The sequence below is a fragment of the Bos taurus genome, chromosome 2 (assembly GCF_002263795.3).
Source record: "Bos taurus isolate L1 Dominette 01449 registration number 42190680 breed Hereford chromosome 2, ARS-UCD2.0, whole genome shotgun sequence".
Taxonomy (NCBI): domain Eukaryota; kingdom Metazoa; phylum Chordata; class Mammalia; order Artiodactyla; family Bovidae; genus Bos; species Bos taurus.
The window spans coordinates 2,371,156-2,394,695 of NC_037329.1; the positions used below are offsets into that span (position 1 = coordinate 2,371,156).

The window sequence follows — 23,540 nt, forward strand, 5'->3', positions numbered from 1 at the left end:
TGTGTAATCTTCTGCTTCTGTTAGATCCATATCATTTCTGTCCTTTATTGAGCCCATCTTTGCATGAAATGTTCCCTTGGTATCTCTAATTTTCTTGAAGAGATCTCTAGTCTTTCTCATTCCATTGTTTTTCTCTATTTTTTGCATTGATCGCTGAGGAAGGCTTTCTTATCTCTCCTTGCTATTCTTTGGAACTTTGCATTCAGATGCTTATATCAAGATTGCAGGGAGAAATATCAATAACCTCAGATATGCAGATGACTAAAAAGCCTCTTGATGAAAGTGAAAATGGAGACTGAAAAAGTTGGCTTAAAACTCAACTTTCAGAAAACTAAGATCATGGCATCTGGTCCCATCACTTCATGGGAAATAGATGGGGAAACAGTGGATACAGTGTCAGACTTTATTTTTTTGGGCTCCAAAATCACTGCAGATGGTGAGTGCAGCCATGAAATTAAAAGACGCTTACTCCTTGGAAGGAAAGTTATGACCAACCTAGACACGATATTAAAAAGCAGAGACATTACTTTACCAACAAAGGTCCGTCTAGTCAAGGCTATGTTTTTTTCCAGTGGTCATGTATGGATGTGAGAGTTGGACTGTGAAGAAAGCTGAGTGCTGAAGAATTGATGCTTTTGAACTGTGGTGTTGGAGAAGACTCTTGAGAGTCCCTTGGACCACAAGGAGATCCAACTAGCCCATCCTAAAGGAGATCAGTCCTGGGGGTTCATTGGAAAGACTGATGTTGAAGCTGAAACACCAGTACTTTGGCCACCTCATGCAAAGAGTTGACTCACTGGAAAAGACTCTGATGCTGGGAGGGATTGGGGGGAAGATGAGAAGGGGATGACAGAGGATGAGATGGCTGGATGGCATCGCTGACTTGATGGACGTGAATTTGGGTAAACTCCAGGAGTTGGTGATGGACAGGGAGGCCTGGCTTGCTGTGGTTCCTGGGGTCACAAAGAGTAGGACACAACTGAGCAACTGAATTGAATTGAACTGAACTGAAGCATATAGTGAAGAAAAGTTATGACCAACATAGACAGCATATTAAAAAGTAGTGACATTACTTTGCCGAAAAAGGTCTGTCTAGTCAAAGCTATGGTTTTGCCAGTAGTCATGTATGGATATGAGAGTAGGGCTATAAAGAAAGTGGGGGTACTAAAGAACTGATGCTTTCAAACCATGGTGTTGAAGACTCTTGAGAGTGCTTTAGATGGCAAGGAGATCAAACCAGTGCATTCTAAAGGAAAACAGCCCTGAATATTCATTGGAAAGACTGATGCTGAAGCTGAAACTCCAATACTTTGGCTATGTGATGCAAAGAACTGATTCATTAGAAAAGACCCCAATGCTGCCAATATTGAAATATTGAAGGCAGAAGGAGAAGGGGACGACAGAGGATTCGATGGTTGGATGGCATTACTGACTTGATGAACATGAATTTGAGCAAACTTCGGGAGTTGGTGATGGACAGGTAAGCCTGGTGTGCAATCCATGAGGTCTCAAAGAGTTGGACATGACTGAGCCACTGAACCAAACTGAACTGAAGCATATAGTGATAGGAGAATCATAGTGTATATGATGGGAGAGAAGTAACGTAGGTGGGATTGACTTGAAAGTTGCATTTCCCATGGTGTATTTGGCCAGAGATATTTCTGTTTATAGAATATGAGGTATGAGCACATCAAGGTGATGACTCAAGACCCAGGTGGTCAACTGGGAGTTGACCAGTTGACCACCTGAATGTTTGAGCTCCCTTTCCTGTGGTGCTGACAGTTGATCTGAGTCAGAGGTAACAGCTTAAAGAAACCTCCTAGAACCATATGAGAAAGACTTAATTTCCTGAAAAGCAGTGGATGGAAGTACACAGGGCAGATGTGGATTAATGATTAATAAGTGTCTGAAAGAGGAAGAAAAGCCATAAACAAAATTTGTAGTTATATCATGATGGTACTGGTTATTTTTATTAGCTCATTTTCTTTGTTATTTCTTTTTCTTTCTATGTTTTGAAATTTATTTTTAATTAGAGGATAATTACTTTACAATATTCTTTTGGTTTCTGCATGCTGCTGCTAAGTCGCTTCAGTCATGTCTGACTCTGTGTGACCCCATAGACGGCAGCCCACCAGGCCCTGCCATCCCTGGGATTCTCCAGGCAAGAACACTGGAGTGGGTTGCCATTTCCTTCTCCATACAACAATGTAAATCAGCTCTAAGTGTGTGTGTGTATATATATACATATATATATATACTACATATATATATAAATATATATATATGTATACTATATATATATATATATATATATATATATATATATATATATATATATATATCCCCTCCCTCTTGAGCCTTCCTCCCATCCCAGCCCTCTAGGTCATCACAGAGCACCAGGCTGAGCTCTCTGTGTTATGTAGAAGCTTCCCACTAGCTATTTTCATCCCCCCCCCAGCTATTTATCAATATTTTAAACATGGTAGTGTATATATATCAATCTTACTCTCTAATTTATTCCACCTCTCGTTGCCCTGCTGTGTCCCCAAGTCCATTTTCTACATCTGTGTCTGTATTCTTGCCCTGCAAATAGGTTAATCAGTACCATTTTTCTAGATTACATATATATATATGTGTGTGTGTGTGTTAATATATGGTATTTGTTTTTCTCTTTCTGACTTGACTCTGCATAGGTTCATGCACCTCATTTCAATCGACTCAAATTCATTCCTTTTTATGGTTTATCTTCCATTGTATATATGTACCACAACTTCTTTATCCATTCATCTGTCAGTGGACTTCTAGGTTGCTTCCATGTCCTAGCTATTGTAAGTAGTGCTGCATTGAACATAGGGGTACATGTGTCTCTTTGAATTATGGTTTTCTCAGGGTATATGCCCAGTAATAGTGTTGCTGGGTCATACGGTGGTTTTATTCCTAGCTTTTAAAGGAATCTCCATACTGTTCTCCCTATGTCTGGGATGATCCCCTGGAGAAGGGAAAGGCTACCCACTCCAGTATTCTGGCCTAGAGAAGTTCATGGACTATATATAGTCCATGTATTCACAAAGAGTCGGACACGACTGAGCAACTTTCATTTTCACTTTCATACCGTTCTCCATAGTGGTTGTATCAGTTTACATCCCCATCAACAGTGCAAGTGTGTTCCCTTTTCTTCACACCCTCTCCAGCATTTATTGTTTGTACATTTTTTGATGATGGCCATTCTGACCAGTGATTTGCATTTGTCTAATAATGAGTGATGTTGAACATCTTTCCATGTGCCTGTTGGCCATTTCTATGTCTTCTTTGAAGAAATGTCTTTTTAGGTCTTCTGCCCCCCTCCCTTTTTATTGGGTAGTTTGTTTTTCTGCTATTAAGCTGCATGAACTGCTTGTATATTTTGGAGTATAATCCTTTGTCACTTGCTTCATTTGCAATTATTTTCTCTCATTCTGAGGATGTTCTTGGATTGGAAGAATCAATAAAGTGGCAATGACTGTACTACCCAAAGCAATCCACAGATTCAGTGCAATCACTATCAACTTACCGATGGCATTTTCACAAAATTATAACAAAATAATTAATTTGTATGAAACACAAAAGATTCTGAATAGCCAAAACAATCTTGAGAAAGAAAAATGGAGCAAGAGGAATGAGACTTCCTGATTTTAGACTATACTACAAAGCTACGTTAATCAAGAAAGTGTGGTACTAGCTGAAAAACAGAAATATGGACCAATGGAACAAGATAGAAACCCTGGAGATAACCCACCTATCTATGGGTACCTTATGTTTGGCAAAGGAGGCAAGAATATACAATAGAGAAAAGAGAGCCTCTTCAATAAGTGGTACTGGGAAAACTGGACAGCTGTGTGCAAAAGAATGAAGCTACAACACTTCCTAACACCATAAGCATATAGAATTCTTAACTGACAGTCTTTTTCTTTAATTACATTGAATATCTCACTTCATTGCATTCTGACTTTCATGATTTCTGATGAAAAATCACTTGTTTATCTTATTCAGGAGTCCTTGTACCTGAATTATTTGTCTCCTCCTGCTTTCAAGATTCTCTTTGACTTTAATGTCCCACAATTTGATAGTATGAGATGGTTGGAGGGCATCACCGACTCAATGGACATGATTCTGAGCAAGCTCCAGGAGTTGGTGATGGACAGGGAAGCCTGGCATGCTGTAGTCCATGGGGTTGAAAAGAGTTGGACATGACTGAAGGACTGAACTGAACTGAATTTTGATAGTAATATACAAAAGCTATGGATATCTTTGAATTTATCATATTTTGATTCCATTAGCTTTCTTGATTTAATGTTTTTCATTACAATTGGAAAGTTTCTGATTGTCACTTCTTCAAGTATTTTGCCTATTTCTTTCCTTTTCTTTTGTGACTCCCAATATACGTTTGCTGATATTCTTGATTATGTTTCACAGGCCCTGAGGCTCATAATTTTTCTTGACTCTTTTCCTTTCAATTCTTCAGATTTTATATCAATGGACTTGTCTCTAAATCCCCTAATTCTTTCTTTTGGCTATTAAAATCTGCTGTTTGGCCCTCCTCATCAACTTTTCATTTCAGTTATTGTACTTTTCAATTTCAGAATTTGTATGTGGTTCTTTTTTATTAAATTATTTCTCTTTATCAACATTCTCTATTTGGTGAAACATCACTGTCATACTTTAATTTTTAACATATGGTTTCCTACAGTTCTTTGAACATATTTAAAACAGATGATTTATATATTTTTCTGGTAAGTCCAGTGTCGATGATTCCTCAGAGATAAGTTTACAAAGACTGCTTTTCCACTGTGTATGCTCAGTTGCTTCAGTTGTGTCTGACTCTTTGTGACCCTGTGGACTGTAGCTCACCAAGATCATCTGTTCATAGAATTGTCCCAGCAAGAATACTGGAGTGGGTTGCCACTTCTCACCTGGGTCTTCCCAACCCAGGGATCAAACAAGTGTCTCTTATGTCTCTTGCATTGACAGGCAGGTTCTTTACCACTAGCACTACTTGGGAAGCCCTGTGTATAGGCCATGGGTTTTTTAAAGGATTATTCAAATTTATACCATCTCTCTTTCTTATTTCCAGGAGGTCTAATTCAAATTTGAGATTAGAAACTATTGCTGATGTATAAATGCAAAATTGATTCCCTACTAAGCTGCTCAGTAAGACTTTGTAAATAACCGAGTCTTACACATACATTTGTTTTCCTCTTAAGTTTTCAAACATGTAATTATCATATATGCCTGGTGAATGATTTTCATAACATTTTTGGTACATCCTTGTACAGCACCTGCTTATTATGAATGATGCCCAAGACAACTAACAGTAGCATTTCTGAATGACTTTTTAATCAGAATATTACTTACTCAGACCATATTTTGTATTAAAATATAAACACAGTTTTAGTAGAGAGACTATACTATATGAAATTTTCTTTTAGAGTGCCTCTGATAATTAGAAGAAAAATAAAAAGCATAATGTTTTTATCTTAAGCAGTTAAATATAGCTAGCTCCCTCAAGTCCAGAGAAACAGATTTTTTTCCCCAAATAATTGCAATATTATATTGACATATGTGTAAGCATGAGGTGTAAACTGTAGCAATTTCATGTATGTATATCTGGTAAAATAATTACCACAACAAGGTAAGTTAACACCTTATTCCTTCACATACTTGCCATATTTTTGTGGTGATGACATTAAAAATCTATACTTTCAAACATTTCAAGTGTGTAATGCGTGTTAAGTCACTTCAGTTGTGTTCAACTCTTTGTAGTCCTATGGACTGTAGCCTGCCAGGCTCCTCTGTTCTTGGGATTCTCTAGGCAAGAATACTGGAATGGGTTGCCACGCCCTCCTTCAGGGGACCTTACCAACCCAGAGATTGAACCTGAATCTCTTATATCTCCCGCATTGGCAAACAGGTTCTTTACCACTAGTGCCACCTGGGAAGTTCAAGTATATAATACTGTGTTGTTAATTATATATATGATGCTGTATATTCATTTTATTACCAGAATAAATTTATTCTATATCTAGTTTTTACCCTTTGACCAACATCACCATATTTTCCCTATCTCTCAGGCCCTGACAGCCACAATTTTACTCTTCTTTTCCATGGCATCAAACATTTTTAGACACAACATATAAGTGAGAGCATAAAGTCTTTGTCTGCCTTATTTCACTTAGCATAATAAATTCAAGATCCACATACACACATTGTTACAAAAGACACTATTCCTACTTTTCACACAGTTGAATATATATATTTGTTGTTGTTGTTTAGTCACTAAGTCATGTGTGACTCTTTGCAAACTCATGGATTGCAGCACACCACTCTCTCCTGGAGTTTGCTCAAATCCATGTCCATTGAGTTGACTTCCTTTAGGATTGACTGGTTTGATCTCCTTGCAGTCCAAGGGATGCTCAAGAGTCTTCTCCAGCACCACAACCAAAAGCATCAGTTCTTTGTGCTCACACACACACCACATTTTCTTTATCCATTCATTCACCAATGGATAAGTAGGATGTTTCTATGTCTTAGCTATTGTGAATAATGCTGCATTAAACGTGAGGGCAAATATATTTGAGAAAGGTTTTTATTTTCTTTGGATATATACCCAAATGGAGAAGGGAATGGCAAGCCACTTCAGTATTCTTGCCTCAAGAACCCCACGAACAGTATGAAAGGCAAAAATATATGACATTGGCAGATGAGACCTCCAGCTCAGTAGATGGTCAACATGCTATACTGGGGAAGAGTGGATAAATAACTCCAGAAAGAATTAAGAGGCTGGCCCAAAGCAGAAATGATGCTCAGTTATGGATATGCCTGGTGGCGAAACTAAAGTCTGATGCTGTAAAGAACAATATTGGATAGGAACCTGAAATGTGAGGTCCATGCTGCTACTGCTGCTGCTAAGTTGCTTCAGTCGTGTCCGACTCTGTGCGACCCCAGAGATGGCAGCCCACCAGGCTCCCCCGTCCCTGGGATTCCCCAGGCAAGAACACTGGAGTGGGTTGCCATTTCCTTCTCCAATGCATGAAAGTGAAAAGTAAAAGTCAAGTCACTCAGTCGCGTCCGACTCTTAGCGACCCCATGGACTGCAGCCTACCAGGCTCCTCCGTCCATGGGATTTTCCAGGCAAGAGTACTGGAGTGGGGTGCCACTGCCTTCTCCGGTGAGGTCCATGAATCAATGTAAATTGGACATGGTCAAGCAGGACATGGCAAGAGTGAACACAAACATTTTAGACATCAGTGAACTAAAATGGATGAGAATGGGTAAACTTAATTCAGATGACCATTATATCTGCTACTGTGGAAAACAGTCCCTTAGAAGAAATGGAGTAGCCCTCATAGTTAACAAAAGAGTCTGAAATGCAGTACTTGAGTACTTGAGTGTAATCTCAAAAATGACAGAATGATCTTGGTTTGTTTCCAGAGCAAACCCTTCAATATCACAGTAACCCAAGTCTATGCCCCAACCTCTAATGCCAAAGAAACTGAAGTTGAATGGTTCTATGAAGACCTACAAGACCTTCTAGAATTAACACCAAAAAAGATGTTCATTTCATCACAGGGGATTGGAATACAAAAGTGGAAAGTTAGGAGATACGTGGAGTAACAGGTAAGTCTGGCCTTGGAATACAAAATGAAGCAGAGCAAAGGCTAACAGCGTTTTGCCAAGAGGATGCACTGGTCATAGCAAACAGCCTCTTCCAACAACACAAAAGATAACTCTACACATGGACATCACCAGATGGTCAATACTGACCACCTGAAATCAGATGCCAACAAAGGTCCATCTAGTCAAAGCTATGGTTTTTCTAGTAGTCATGTATGGATGTGAGAGTTGGACTATAAAGAAAACTGAGCACTAAAGAACTGATGCTCATGAACTGTAGTGTTGGAGAATACTTTTGAGAGTCCCTCGCACAGCAAAGACATACAACCAGTTCATCCTAAAGGAAATCAGCCCCGAATATTCATTGGGAGGACTGATGCTGAAGCTGAAACTCCAATACTTTGGCCACCTGATGCGAAGAACTGACTCACTGGAAAAAACCCTGATGAAGATTGAAAGCAGGAGAAGGGGATGACAATTTTGGATGGCATCAGTGACTCAATGGATATGAGTTTGAGTAAACTCTGGGAGTTGGTGATGGACAGGGAGGCCTGGTGTGCTGCAGTCCATGGGATCACAAAGAGTCGGACATGGCTGAGTGACTGAACTGAACTGATATTCTTTGCAGCTGAAGATGAAAACAGTTTACATAGTCAGCAAAAACAAGACTTGGAGCTGACTGTGACTCAGATCATGAGTGCCTTACTGCAAAATTCAAGTTTAAACTGAAGAAAGTAGGGAAAACCTCTAAGTCATTCAGTTGTGACATAAATCAAATCCCTTATGATTGTAGAGTAGAGGTGATGATTCAAGGGATTAGAACTAGTAGACAGGGTGCCTGAAGAACTATGGATAGAGATTCATTATTGGAGGAGGTGACCAAAACCATCCCCAAGAAAAACAAATTCAAGAAGGCAAAGTGGTTGTCTGAGGAAGTCTTACAAATAGCTGAGAAAAGAAGAGAAGCAGAAGGCAAAAGAGAAAGTGAAAGATATACCCATATGAAATCAGAGATCCAGAGAATGGCAAGGAGAGATAAGAAAACCTTCTTAAATGAGCAACACAAAGAAATAGAGGAAAACAACAGAATGGGAAAGAAGAAATCTCTTTGAGAAAATCTGAGGTACCAAACGAATATTTCATGCCAAGGTGGGCATAATAAAGGACAGAAATGGCAAGAACCTAACAGAAGCAGAAGAGATTAAGAAGAGCTGGCAAGAATACACAGAAGAACTATACAAAAAAGATCTTAATGCCTCAGATAGCCATGATGGTATGATCACTCACCTGGAGCTGGACATCCCGGAGTGTGAGGTCAGGTGGGACTTGGAAAACATCACTATGAACAAAGCTACTGGAGGTGATGGAATTCAAACTGAGCTATTTCAAATCCTAAAAGATGATGCTGTTAAAGTGCTTCACTCAATATGTTGGCAAATTTGGAAAACTCAGTAATGACCACTACACTGGAAAATGTCAGTTTTCATTCCAGTCCCAAAGAAAGAAAATGTTAAAGAATGTTCAAACTAATATACAATTGCACTCATTTCACATGCTAGCAAGGTGATACTCAAAATCCTTCAAGCTAGGCTTCAACAGTACATGAACTGATAACTTCCATATGTACAAGCTGGATTTAGAAAAGGTAGAGGAACCAGAGATCAAATTGTCAACTTCCATTGGATCATAGAAAAAGCAAGGGGATTCCAAAAAACTGTCTACTTCTGCTTTATTGACTATGCTAAAGCCTTTGACTCTGTGGATCACAAGACACTGTGGAGAATTCCTAAAGAATTATTTATTCTTTATCAAGGTTATTTATTGTCACCCTGCTGATTTAACTTATATGTAAAGTACATTATGCAAAATGCTGGGGTGAATGAATCACAAGCTGGAATCAAGACTGCTGGGAGACATATCAACAACCTTTAATACAATGCAGATACTACCACTGTAATGGCATAAAGTGAAGAGGAACTAAAGAGCCTCTTGATGGGGTTGAAAGAGGAGAGTTAAAAACCTGGCTTAAAACTCAACATTCAAAAAACTAAGATCATGGCACCCAGTCACATGACTTCATGGCAAATAGGTGGGGGAAATATGGAAACAGTGGCAGATTTTATTTTCTTGGGCTCCAAAATCACTGTGGACAGTGACTGCAGCCATTAAATTAAAAGACGCTTGCTCCTTAGAAGAAAAGCTATGACAAACCTAGACAGCATGTTAAAAAACAGAGACATCACTTTGCCGACAAAGGAAGTATTGTCAAACCTATGGTTTTTCCAGTAGTCATGTACAGATGTGAGAGTTGAACCATATAGAAGGCTGAGGGATGAAGAATTGATGCTTTTGAATGGTGGTGCTGGGGAAGACTCCTGAGAGTCCCGTGGACAGCAAAGAGATCAAACCAGTCAATCCTAAAGGAAATCTGTTCTAAATATTCTTTGAAAGGGCTGATGCTGAAGCTGAAGCTCCAATACTTTGACCACCTGATGTGAAGAGCTGACTCTGGGAAAGATTGATGGCAAAAGGAGAAGGGGTCAGGTAAGGATGAGACGGTTAGATAACATCACAGATTCAATGGATATCTTCCATGAATTTGAGCACAGTGCGGGAGAAGATGAAGGACAGGGAAGCCTGGTGTGTTGCAGTTCATATGGATAGCAAAGGGTTGGACACGACTTAGTGACTGAACAGCAATATACCAAAAAGTGGGTAGCTCTCTGAATTTTTTGAGAAATTGCCATACTGTTTTACCTAGTAGTTATAATAATTTATGTTCCTATCAACAGTGCACGAGTTATATTTCATCTTGCCAATACTTGTCTCTTGCCTTTTTGAATACAGTCTTCCCAGCAAGTGAGAGGTAACACTGAATTGTGGTTTCTACTTGATTTTCTCTGATTATTAGTGGTGTTGACCATCTTTTCATATATCTTTTGACCATTTGTATGTCTTCTCTGGAAAAATGCTTATTTAAGCCTTCTGTTCATTTCTTAAAAATTAATATATTTTAATTGGAGGCTACCACTGGAGAAGGGAATGGCAAACACTTCAGTATTTTTGCCTTGAGAACCCCATGAACAGTATGAAAAGGCAAAATGATAGGATACTGAAAGGGGAACTCCCTGGGTTGGTAGGTGCCCAATATGCTACTGGAGATCAGTGGAGAAATAACTCCAGAAAGAATAAAGGGACGGTGCCAAAGCAAAAACAATACACAGTTGTGGATGTGACTGGTGATAGAAGCAAGGTCCGATGCTGTAAAGAGCAATATTGCATTGGAACCTGGAATGTCAGGTTCATGAATCGAGGCAAATTAGAAGTGGTCAAACAGGAGATGGCAAGAGTGAACATCGACATTCTAGGAATCAGCAAACTAAAATGGATTGGAATGGGTGAATTTAACTCAGATGACCATTATATCTACTACTGTGGGCAGGTATCCCTTAGAAGAAATGGAGTAGCCATCAGGGTCAATAAAAGAGTATGAAATGCACTACTTGGATGCAATCTCAAAAATAACAGAATGATCTCTGTTCATTTCCAAGGCAAATCATTCAAAATCACGGTAATCCAAGCCTATGCTCCAACCAGTAATGCTGAAGAAGCTGAAGTTGAATGGCTCTATGAAGACCTACAAGACCTTTTAGAACTAACACCCAAAAAAGATGTCCTTTTCATTATAGGGGACTGGAAAGCAAAAGTAGGAAGTCAAGAAACACCTGGAGTAACAGGCAAATTTGACCTTGGAGTACGGAATGAAGCAGGGCAAAGGCTAATAGAGCTTTGCCAAGAGAGCTCACTGGTCATAGCAAACACTCTCTTCCAACAACACAAGAGAAGACGCTACACATGGACATCACCAGATGGTCAACACCGAAATCAGATTGATTATATTCTTTGCAGCCAAAATGGAGAAGCTCTAGACAGTCAGCAAAAACAAGACTGGGAGCTGACTATGGCTCAGATCATGAACTCCTTACTGCCAAATTCGGACTTAAATTGAAGAAAGTGGGGAAAACCACTAGACCATTCAGGTATGACCTAAATAGAATCCCTATGATTATACACTGGAAGTGATAAATAGATTTAAGGGACTAGATATGATAGACAGAGTGCCTGATGAACTATGAACAGAGGTTCGTGACATTGTACAGGAGACAGGGATCAAGACCATCCCCATGGAAAGAAAATGCAAAAAAGAAAAATTGCTGTTTGAGTAGGTCTTACAAATAGCTGTGAAAAGAAGAAAAGTGAAAAGCAAAGGAGAAAAGGAGAGCTTTAAGCATCTGAATGCAGAGTTCCAAAGAATAGCAAGAAGAGATAAGAAAGCCTTCCTCAGCGATCAATGCAAAGAAATAGAGAAAAACAATATAATGGGAAAGACTAGAGATCTCTTCAAGAAAATTAAAGATACCAAGGGAATATTTCATGCAAAGATGGGCTCAATAAAGGACAGAAATGGTATGGAACTAACAGAAGCAGAAGATCTTAAGAAGAGGTGGCAAGAATACATACACCAAGAACTGTACAAAAGAGAGCTTCACACCAAGATAATCATGATGGGGTGATCACCCACCTAGAGCCAGACATCCTGGAATGTGAAGTCAAGTGACCCTTAGAAAGCATCACTACAAGCAAAGCTAGTGGAGGTGATGGAATTCCAGTTGAGCTATTTCAAATCCTGAAAGGTGATGCTGTGAAAATGCTGCACTCAATATGTCAGCAAATTTGGAAAGCTCAGCAGTTGCCACAGGCCTGGAAAAGGTCAGTTTTCATTCCAATCTCCAAGAAAGGCAATGCCAAAGAATGCTCAAACTACCGCATGATTGCACTCATCTCACACGCTAGTAAAGTAATGCTCAGAATTCTCCAAGCCGGGCTTCAGCAATATGTGAACTGTGAACTTTCAGATGTTCAAGCAGGTTTTAGAAAAGGCAGAGGAACCAGAGATCAAATTGCCAACATCTGCTGGACCATGGAAAAAGCAAGAGAGTTCCAGAGAAACATCTATTTCTGTTTTATTGACTATGCCAAAGCCTTTGACTGTGTGGATCACAATAAACTGGAAAATTCTGAAAGAGATGGGAATACCAGATGACCTGACCTGCCTCTTGAGAAATCAGTATGCAGGTAGGAAGCAACAGTTAGAACTGGACATGGAACAACAGACTGGTTCCAAATAGGAAAAGGAGTACGTCAAGGCTATATATTGTCACCCTGCTTATTTAACTTATATGCAGAGTACATCATGAGAAATGCTGGGCTGGAAGAAGCACAAGCTGGAATCAAGATTCCCGGGAGAAATATCAATAACCTCAGATATGCAGATGACAGCACCCTTATGGCAGAAAGTAAAGAGGAACTAAAAAGCCTCTTGATGAAAGTGAAAGAGGAGAGTGAAAAAGTTGGCTTAAAGCTCAACTTTCAGAAAACGAAGATCATGGCATCTGGTCCCATCACTTCATGGGAAATAGATGGGGAAACAGTGGAAACAGTGTCAGACTTTGTTTTTTTGGGTTCCAAAATCACTGCAGATGGTGAGTGCAGCAATGAAATTAAAAGATGCTTACTCCTTGGAAGGAAAGTTATGACCAACCTAGATAGCATATTCAAAAGCAGAGATATTACTTTGCCAACAAAGGTCCATCTAGTCAAAGCTATGGTTTTTCCAGTGGTCATGTATGGATGTGAGAGTTGGACTGTGAAGAAAGCTGAGTGCCAAAGAATTGATGCTTTTGAACTGTGTTGTTGGAGAAGTCTCTTGAGAGTCCCTTGGACCCTTGGCAAGGAGATCCAACAAGTCCATCCTAAAGGAGATCAGTCCTAGGTGTTCATTGGAAGGACTGATGTTGAAGCTGAAACTCCAATATTTTGGCCACCTCATGCAAAGAGTTGACTCATTGGAAAAGACTCTGATGCTGGGAGGGATTGGGGGCAGGAGGAGAAGGGGATGACAGAGGATGAGATGGCTGGATGGCATCACCAACTTGATAGACATGAGTTTGAGTGAACTCTGGGAGTTGGTGATGGACAGGGAGGCCTGGCATACTGTGATTCATGGGGTTGCAAAGAGTCGGACACTACTTCAGAACTGAACTGAACTGAACAATGGTTTTTGCCATACATTGACATGAATCAGCCATGGGTGTTCATTTTAAAATCGGGTTGTTTAATTTTGTTGTCTTTGAACTGCATGAGTTTTAAGATATATTTTGTATATACACTTCTATCAGATGATTTACAGACATTTTCTCACATTCTAGAGGTTACTTTTTAATTTTTGCTTATTGTTTGCTTATGTTTGCTGTTGCTACTGTTATATATTACACAACAAACTATTGCAGGATGGGTAGTAAATGTCAGAGAGAAGATGATTTTGACAATTTTAAAGGAAGTCTCATAGAGATGTCTAATGCAGCCTATGTTTACCTGCTGGCCAAATAAAATTATTGGTGAAAAATTGACCACATAGGATTTTCTTTCATTTGTATGTCAAGATTTCTTGCAAACAAAACCCAGCAAAGTATATGTGTTAGGAATATAACTCACTCTCAGATATTTCTGGCACAGTGTTACTTGGTGGAATTTCTTTGCAATGAAATAAAAGCCATTTTTTTTTTTTTTTTTGATAATACTGAGGATGGTGCCTAGGAAAGGTTGAGAGGCACAGATTTCACATTAGCTCTTGCCGTGGCTGGAGAAGGAAATGGCAACCCACTCCAGTGGTCTTGCCTGGAGAATCCCAGGGTCGGGGGAGCCTGGTGGGCTGCTGTCTATGGGGTCACACAGAGTCGGACAAGACTGAAGTGACTTAGTAGTAGTAGTAGCAGCAGCAGCTTGCCATGACTAGGAGTTTCTGTGCTCTCATGCTCCCCATCTCGATCCTTCTGTACTGCTGGCATCCACAGGCCTTTCATTCCTCACTCACTCTTCAAACCAAGAGAAAACCTCCCCTATGCTAGGCTAGTACCAAGTCTGGGCAATTTTCTCTATCACTGGGAAGTGCCCAGTAGGGAGAGGGGGGCAAGGATGCCTCCCCTGAAGTGTAGGATCCATTACTTTAGAGAACAGAAAAGAGGCATCCAGTCTCCCTAGGGCAGTCTGGACTTCAGGGCAGGGAGAGGAAGTGACCAGTGGAGGGCGCAGATGGCCCCTGATGGGACAGGAATGACAGACTGGGGCAGGCCCCTGAGCAGTGCTCAGCCATAGTGCTCCAGGAACAGCACGATGGCAAGGGCCCAGGAGAAATGCTTCTGGTTCTGCCCCACTTTCTGGCTGTGTGTGGCTGAGCATCTCTGTGCTCTGGATTTCCCTTCTGTGATGAGGAGTAGGTAAAATTACCTATTGTCACTATCATTAAGCCAACAATCAGGGAGGAGTTTTAAGCTGGTGACGGAAGTGATTATTTTTTTGTATCAGAAAGATCCATCTGGCAGCAGCAAGCAGATGGGCCTAAGTTGAAGAGACTGACCCCCAGGAGACTAATAAGGGCTGTCACTCAGATTGGGGGAGGCTTCTATTCTTCTCCTCTCTCTGCATCCTTGCACAGCCCTGCCCACCCCAATCAGACCTCAGGGCCTGGTGCTCAGGACAGTGCTGGGAGGAAAAGAGAAGCCTGAAGGTCACACTATGAGCTCAGTCCTGTAGGGCTTGAGGTAGCTTTATGTTCCAGCCAGGGACACAGCCTCTAGCCAAGCTCACTACCCATCCTGGACCTCCTAGATCAGAGTCTCTCTAGGGATGGGATATTATATGTTGTAAAACCTCCTAGGTGATCCTAAAGGTGAATTTAGGAACCATACAGTGAAGTAGGACTAATCCAGGGTTCACAAAGTAATAAAACACACATATTGGGACATATACCTTTTTCTGGACCTGGTCACTTTGTGTGATGTCTCCAGCTAAATGGGGGATATATTTATCAAGAAACCAAGAAGTTGTGTTCCTTGATTGTGGAGAAACCCGGACATACTGTGTGAAAGTGCTCTGTGTTTTTTCACTGGCTTATTATCCTAGCAATAACTGGGAGTCAGGTGGTAGTATTCATACTTTGTAGATAAGGAAATGGAGACTTGGAAAGCAGAAATAGTTTTTCAAAATATGATGCAAATTCAGGTCTGTCCAGCCCTCATCCAGTGTTCTTTCTACTAAAGCACACCATCTGCCACATAGTGCCCAAGTGCCAGGAAAGGTGAAACAAGTGGTCCTGTCTCCTTTGAAGCTGTCATCTGAAGAACAAAGACAGGCCTGACAGACATAGAACTTTTAGAGGACAATTAAGAGTGAATCGATGCAGTATTGATTCTCGAGCGCAATGGGACAAATACAGCATATAAATATGTTAATAGGGCTGATCTGTCAGGATGTTTTGTGCTAATTGGAGTGCTTGGTACATCCTCCGCATGACAAAATGAGCCAAAATGCTTCCTTAGCTTGACAAGCCATCTCCCTTCACTGACACTTGCTGTGATGAATAAGCAACAAAGGGCATGCTCCCCTGTCTTGTCCCCGGGTGGAGACGTGTGTCTGGAGGGTCAGTCATGCACACATGCAGCTCTCTCACCTGCTCTCAGGAAATGACGGAAGGCCAATGGCAGCTGTAGAGCAGGCTGGCTGTTGGCAACATGAGTGGATGGACAGCTCCAACACCCGGAGTCCCAATAGACTTTTGGGTTATTTTGTAGAAAACATCACAATTCAATAGTATTGGAGGCAGCAGAGGAAAGATCATTTGTCTTATGTGAACTGCTGGTTTGAAAGCATTTTTCCCTAATATGTATTCTATAACTTGACACGAGGGCCCAAATGGCCATTGACAGGCATGTCAAAGGAAAAAGAGAAGAGACAAAGGAAAAAGACAGTTGGGTTCAAATCATACACTGGCCTCTCCAGGAGGAAATGCTTCTCCCCCACTTACACTCAATTCTGTGTTTTCTGGGGCACTTTTTTTCTGACTTCTTCATCTCAGTTAGTCTTGTCTCTTGTGTGAGGAACATAAAGGCTTGTTTCCTTTCTTCAGCAGCTGCAAAATACATCTGCTGGCATAACGACCTAACTAAGGGCTGCCTTTAATTAAGAAGTGTCAGACGTTCTTTTATTTTAAATTCTTACACAGTTCCCACAGGAGAGGAATTTCTTATGAAAGGGTCTCTACGTTATGTGATAGCATTTTAAAACTTTCCCCAATGGTCTCCAAATAAAACCAACAAACACTGTCCTTGAAACAAGGAAGTGAAAAAAGATCTCTTTCACATTAATTCAAAGCACACCTGTGTCTAACCGTACCGCATATTTAGATGAAAATGTAAAGATGAGGAAAATTTCCAGAGTTCCCCAAACAACAATGACACTAGATAATAGAACATTTGTGATGCTGGTTATTTGAGGCAGTCCCAAGGGGGGTGATCCTTTTCTTTCACTACATATCTTCTCTTAAGTCCCAGGCATTAGGAGGGGTACTCAGTGTCCTTCACTGACAGTGATCCCTATGTTCAGCCAGTACCTGACATCGCTCATATCAGGCATGCTGCCACCATGCTTCTGTCATTGAAAAACTGGATCACCCACAGCTCTATGTGTCATTGTCCCCTCATTCATTCTTTCATGCAACTCTATTTTTGGTTCAGTGCCAGATGGGACCATTATTACAGTCACTTCTATGCTTTCTGAGGCATTTTCCTTCTAACTTCATCTCAATTAGTCTTGTCTCCTCAGTGAGCCTGTAAATTGATTCAGGAATCAGTTTGATTCCTGCACTGAATCAGAATCCAGTGCATCATGGAGATACTAGCAGAAGGTACCCCTATGTATGGTCCTGACTATCTGGTGTGTCCATCATGACCCTCAAAAATGAGGTGCAATAGTTGTGTGGTCTGTGGAGTCTAGAAACCCCACTGTTATTCCTTGAGAGGTTCTAGTACATGAAGCCCATGTCACTGACATTGGGATTCAGTGAGATTGGGTGTAGCCTTCAGGACCCTCAACCTACAGCCTGTTATACAGAGTGAAGTAAGTTAGAAAGAGAAAAACAAATATTGCATATTAATGTATATATATGGGATCTAGAAAAATGTTGATGATGAACATTTGCATGTTGATGATGAACAAATGATGAACCCATTTGCAGGGAAGAAATGGATATGCAGGTGTAGAATATGGATTTGTGGACACAGTGGAGGCAGGAAAGAGTGGGGTGAATGCAGAAGGTAGCATTGACATATATCACTACCATGTAAAATAGATAGCTGGTGAGAAGTTGCTATGTAACACAGGGAGTCCAGTCCTCAGGGCTACCTCAGAACTCTGGATGTCACCGGCAATAATTACTTCCTTTCTCTGCCATCAGATGGTGGACTATACCAGAGAAGCCTGGCATGCTGCAGTTCATGGGATTGCAAAGTGTCAGATATGACTTAGAGACTGAACAACAACCACAGTGTTATCCCTTGTACATAGGAGGTAGCCACCCCCTAAAAATGCTTTTGGAGTGAATGAATAAATTGCTATGTTTACTCCATATATCACTAAATTATTCCTATATACAAAAAAATTAAGCAGGATATACAGTTGAGGGCTGTGTATAAATCCCATTTCCTGGGAATTAGTGATCTATTAGTGTTCCAGTTATGGGAAATCCAGAATTTCTTCCCAATCCCAGGGTTAAAGGTTTTTCTGCTCCATCACTATCTTAAAGTGGCCTGCACTGTCAAGAGAATCCAAATCTGTACTCTTTATTCTCCTTCCATGTGGACAGCTCATCCCTGCCACCCTCCATCTAGTGCTGGCTGCCCTCCTGTGCTAACCTCCAGGCCAGCTCTTGTGTCTTGCTCTGTACCATGCCCCTGAAGGCTGCAGAAGAGGAGGGTGCTAGGGAACCTGGGGCTGAGAGTGAAGAGCCTGCAGTCATGACCATTGATGAGAATTACGAGTTGGGCCCTTTACAGACCATCATGTGCTGCCAACTGGTGAAGGCTGTGAACTTGGATGACAGAACTGGTTGGCTGTGAATAGTGGCACAGCACGGTTAAGGCTTACTGGTGCCACAAGATACAGATTCCTTTATTCTTGGGGCCATTAGGAGGCACCACAGGTGCCGGGGGCACCCAGGACTCTGCTTCAGATCTTGAAAAGCTCCCTCAGTTTATGAAATAGGCTGTCAGTAACTATTACCATTCAATGAAACAAGCTGCCAGCCACCGCTTTGTCTAATGTCCTCCTCAGTGTGAGAAATCCTCTTAGCCTCCTTTATATGCATCCTTCCCCTGTGGGTGACAGCACACAGTTCCTTGTGGGGCAAAATACTTTTGTTCCCAAGAAATAAATTCACACTTGAGCTCACAAGTTTCTCCTTACATCCTTTTCATCAATCTTCATTTCTCTGAAAACAGCACAAATAATACACAATATTTCTTATAAAAGTTTCAAATATGCAAAAGATTATGTCTCAGAAAGAAGCATATTTTTATAACTTTTATGGAATCTGTATAGGTACATATTTAAAATGTCAAACTGATATAGATCACAAAAGGAAAAATAAAGATCTCCTGTTTACTCATAACAGGAAGTCTCTCTCCCCACTGTCCACAGTTTCTTCCAGAAAAACATCTTTCACATACTTGTGCTTTTTAAAAAAAGCACATTATTATTATTCATGCAGCCCTAGAGGGGCAAATAAGGGGAGGGAGGATCCACCAGAATAAGAAAAGATACAGCAAGCATGGGAGCAGAGGAACCAGAGCAGGCAGGAGGCCCTAGTAGGGATGCTCTGGAGGACTCACCTCTCCACCTCTAGCACAGGCACTGCTCTGACAGACAAGGTGAAACAGCACCCCCTCTCAGCTGGGAGGGCAAGAAGCAGCCCCTGGGGCCAAAGACAGCCTAGCTTTTAGGTCCCAGCTCCTAGGTGTGCCTGGAGGCCACCAGTTCAGCCTTTGTCCCCAGCCAGTGCAGGGTGGCCAACTGCAGGCAGAGCTCAGGAAGCTGGCAGAGGGTCCCTACCACTTCTACTGGGCCCAAGGAGACAGGAGGATGAGGGAGAGGAACGCAAGTCTGAAACCTCCCTCTGTCCCCACCTGGGGTGGTTCTGGGGGAGGAGCAGTAGCTGCCTTCTGGCCCCAGGCCCTCACAGACCCACAGCAACCAATAAGGTACAATCACTGGGACCAGTCACAGTCACTGGAGGTGGAGATCGTTTGTTTCTTAAAAAAAAAAAGACAAAAATGTTGCAGTCTCCTACAAGCACAAAGTTTTATGTTTCAAGATGTTAAGAAAAATAATCTGTCCTGGCCCAGGACATAAGAAGCAAGCCTGACCAGGCACATGTGGCCTGGGGGTAGGTCCACTGCTGCTTTGTGGCCCAGCGAGCAAGCACAACACCCACCTCCTGCATCTAATGCCCACCCCGACCCAGCTCCGCTCTGCTACTGCCACCTCTGCCACTCTGGGACGTTAACTCCAGGATGCCTTCACAGAGACATGCAGGCGTCTGAGGGGTAAGGCCATGAGATACAGCCAGATAGTTTAAACATTCTTGAGGAACTCCTCCACCACAAAGCGCTCACAGGCATTGACCAACGGCTTTATCTCATTGATCTCCTTGTCAATTTCTTCCATGAAGGGGATCACAAAGTCCACAAACTTGTGTTTATACATCTGCTCTGTGTGGAAGTTGGTGAACAGAAAGCTGATGTCATCCCCTCCACTGGTTTCCTTCAGAGGATAAAGAAGCTCTCTGCTCGCATCATGATGAGGTGCCTGAACTTGTGACCTAGAATCGACTCTGTTTTATCAGCCTGTTTCGCAGCAATGCTGACCCTGACAGAGTTGATGGAGCATTTCATCAGAATCTTTTCCTTCTCAGTCCTGCTGATGGTCATGGGTTGTAGAATGAGCTCTTTCTGAATGAATGAGTCAGAATACTTCTGACTTCCACTTCCGGCCTGTTGTGTTGTTCCACTATCTGGGAGGAGAAATCCTTCAAGCAGAGGGCAGCCTGCAGCGTGGCCTGCTCCACACTCAGGTGGGACTGGAGAGTGGCAGTCATCACGGATGCTGGCTGGGCAGGAAAGCAGAAGTGCGGAAGTGGCCAGCCCAGCAATGCCGGACCTGTCTCACTTGTGCTTTTTTTTTTTAAGTTTATTTTTTGATTGGAGGAAAATTGCTTTACAATGTTATGTCAATTTCTGCCATATAACAATGCGAATCAACCACAATTATATGTATATTCTACCATTCTTGGGTCTCCCTCTCTTCCTTCCATCCCTCCCCTATAGATCATCACAGAGCTCCAGGCTGGGCTCCCTGTGTTATATAGCTACTTCTCATTAGCTATTTTCCACATTTGAGTGTATATATGTAGATACTACTTTCTCCATTCGTACCACTTTCTCTTTCCCCCACTGTGTCCACAAGTCTGTTTTCTACATCTGCTTCCTTACCTGAAAATAGGTTCATCAATACTTTTTTCTAGATTCCATATACATACATTAATATACAATATTTGTTTTTCTCTTTCTGAATTACTTTACTCTGTATAACCTGCTCTAGGTTCATCCACCTCACTGCTGCTGCTGCTGCTAAGTCGCTTCAATCGTGTCTGATTCTGAGCAACCCCATAGATGGCAGCCCTACAGGCTCCCCCATCCCTGGGATTCTCCAGGCAAGACCACTGGAGTGGGTTGCCATTTCCTTCTCCAATGCATGAAAGTGAAAAGTGAAAGTGAAGTTGCTCAGTCGTATTCAACTCTTCGCGACCCCATGGACTGCAGCCTACCAGGCTCCTCCATCCATAGGATTTTCCAGGCAAGAGTACTGGAATGGGGTGCCATTGCCTTCTCCGATCCACCTCACTAGAACTGGCTCAAATTTGTTCTTTTGTATGGTTGAGTAATATTCCATGGTATAAATGTACTACATCTTCTTTATCCATTCATCTGCTGATGGACACCTAGGTTACTTCCATGTCCTGTCTATTGTAAATAGTTATGCAATGAATATAGGAGTACGTGTACATTTTAGAGTCATGGTCTTCTCAGGGTATATGCCCAGCAGTGGGATTGCTGGGTCATATGGTAGATTTAGTCCTAGTTTTTAAAGGAATCTCCATACCTTTTTTAAATTATAAATTAGGGTCCTATTGTGTGCACTATTCCATACCCTCCTTATCAGCACATCTATGTTGGTATCAGGTAGCATGAGCTGCTATAACATGCAGATCCCTGAACTTAGTGGCTGAACTCAATGGAAGCTCATGTGTAGCCAATACGAAACCCCACACAGGTGCTCACAATAAGCATGCAGCTCTCCCCCCAAAACAAAGCTTCTTCCTTACATCTTCTTCATCAATATACAATTTCCAAGGCCACTGTGCTCCTTCCCATCAATATGCAAATTTGAAGCATCAAGTATGGGTGGTTTTTTTTTTTTTTTTGAGCAGATCATGGTTTCTTGCATCCCACTGGCTAGAACTTGGTCAGATGGCTGTCCTCCCTTCAAGGAAAAATGAGGCATTTGGTCTAAACCAGAAAATAAATACATGAATACATGAAAATAAATACACGAATTGGATGAATAGCCAGAAGTCTGCAGCAGTCTACCCTCTGATAGCATTCCACCTTTGAAGATAAAGTGAATGTGGTTTTCTTTTAGGAAAATGAATTTCTCTGGGCTTTGCCATTGCTATATCCAAGTCCAAGGAGGGAAGGATGCCCAGTGCCCTCCACCAGATCTGGAGTGTGGGATCCCTGCATCCCAGCCACCTGTAGAATAACAATACAATCTATCTGCTTCCCTTTCAGGCCCTTTAGATATCCAGTGATGGAAAAGGGACATAATAATAACATAATAAGAGCTCTTCTAAGGCTCCAACATTGAAAGGTTGCTCTTTAGGCTGGGTTCATGATCTCTTTGGCAACATAAATCTTACAACTTAGTAGATCTTTCATCTATTTGTCTCTAGTCAGTTCTATGTGCCTCAGAACATGAACAAAATTCTTTCCTAGGCATAGTCCAAACCCAGATTTGGTTTTTTGTTTTACTTCCTCACCCCCTGTCCGGCTCTCTTAACCTTGAGTTTGTCAGAAACACAGGGCATGGATGTAAGCTGCACACATCTGATCTTTGACTTAGAAATAAGTTGAAGGAGTACATTCCTTAGCAAACTTCTCTCAATCTTATCTTTAATTTTTGGTGTCATAAAACCAATATTCTAAAAGTTTGAATCCCAAAATTTCTGAATCTTCTTTATTCCCTCTCATTTTTGTTTGCAAACATACCAGTTCTACCCAGAGCTTATACCTTCTTTATAGCATCTTGCTAAAAGCAGAAAGTAAAAGCAACATAGTTTATTTCCTACACCCTCACTTAGAGCAGGGCTTCCCAGGTGGGTGGTGCTAGTGTTAAAGAACCCATCTGCCAATGCAGGAGACATAAGAGATGTGAGTTCAATCCCTGGGACAGGAAGATCACCTGGAGGAGAACATGGCAACCCATTCAAGTATTCTTCCCTGGAAAATCTCCTGGACAGGGAGGCTGATGGGCTATAATTGATAGGATCATAAAGAGGTGACACAACTGAAGTGACCTAGCAGGCATGCACTTGCCATGGGCTCGCCAACAATTCGACCTGCCTTCTGAGTTGTGGAGAGCCAGCAGTTTCATCAAATTTTCTGCCACTGCAATATATGGGTCTTCTATTTTCTCTGCCACCAAGCCAAGATCACATATTTTAGGTGTGTAAAGTACCCCAATTCAATGTAAAATATTCAGTTTTGATTAAGCTAATTATTTTACTGTGACAGATGCTATCTAGGTTGGTCATAACTTTCCTTCCAAGGAGTAAGTGTCTTTTAATTTCATGGCTGCAGTCACCATCTGCAGTGATTTTG

The 23,540-nt window shown here is 41.5% G+C and overlaps 2 pseudogenes; both read right to left on the reverse strand.

Annotated features, from left to right (window-relative positions):
- LOC100297110 (tubulin-specific chaperone A-like) overlaps nt 1–17,181 on the reverse strand; it is a 133,051-nt pseudogene extending 115,870 nt beyond the window's left edge.
- Nucleotides 17,182–20,103: 2,922 nt separating this feature from the next.
- LOC789213 (actin-related protein 2/3 complex subunit 4-like) lies at nt 20,104–20,698 on the reverse strand (annotated as a pseudogene).
- Between the last annotated feature and the right edge of the window lie 2,842 nt (nt 20,699–23,540).